Consider the following 624-nt stretch of genomic DNA (forward strand, 5'->3'; position numbering starts at 1 on the left):
GATCTTTGGCTTCCATGGTGTAATGGTCAGCACTCTGGACTTTGAATCCAGTGATCCGAGTTCAAGTCTCGGTGGAAGCTTGTCATTAAGGAGGTGCATGCTGCAAAATTCTTCGGAGCACAATGAATAACTATGTCCTTTTGTTCCCAGGCTAGAGTAGAACTCAAACGTGACATGGAGATAAATCAGTCATTGACAGTCCTGTAGCCCAGAAACATCGTTGTCAATGGTGGTCAATCAAATGTCTGTTTTACCAAGGCACAACTTTGAATGTCCAGAACACATTTTGTCTGGTCAAGCACTACAAAATTCCAATATCAAACCGCTTTGTTTTTCAAGACATTGAATCTAAAATGTACAAAAATGTTACGCAAGGCATCACTTTGTTCGTCCACAATATATTTTTTCTACCCTCGCACTGTGACATTCCAATATCAAAGCGCTTTGTTATTCAAGACATTAAGCCTAAATGGTTCCAAAAGGGACCCCCACTTCTCTGCCGTGAATTAACACATGACAACAGGCCACTAAGAATGCATTGGCTGGGAATCGAACCCAGGTCAACTGCTTGGAAGGCAGCTATGCTAACCACTATACCACCAACGGAATCCAGTGATCCGAGTT

The 624-nt window shown here is 42.5% G+C and overlaps 2 non-coding genes across 2 annotated transcripts; one reads left to right on the top strand and one right to left on the bottom strand.

The window, feature by feature from the left end:
• The first annotated feature begins 8 nt into the window (after window positions 1–8).
• Window positions 9–80, top strand: trnaq-uug (transfer RNA glutamine (anticodon UUG)). Its single transcript has one exon. It is a non-coding gene; the product is annotated as a tRNA-Gln (tRNA).
• Window positions 81–534: 454 nt separating this feature from the next.
• trnag-ucc (transfer RNA glycine (anticodon UCC)) lies at window positions 535–606 on the bottom strand. The gene has a single exon. It is a non-coding gene; the product is annotated as a tRNA-Gly (tRNA).
• Window positions 607–624: the final 18 nt, after the last annotated feature.

The sequence above is a fragment of the Anoplopoma fimbria genome, unplaced genomic scaffold, assembly GCF_027596085.1.
Source record: "Anoplopoma fimbria isolate UVic2021 breed Golden Eagle Sablefish unplaced genomic scaffold, Afim_UVic_2022 Un_contig_4258_pilon_pilon, whole genome shotgun sequence".
NCBI lineage: Eukaryota > Metazoa > Chordata > Actinopteri > Perciformes > Anoplopomatidae > Anoplopoma > Anoplopoma fimbria.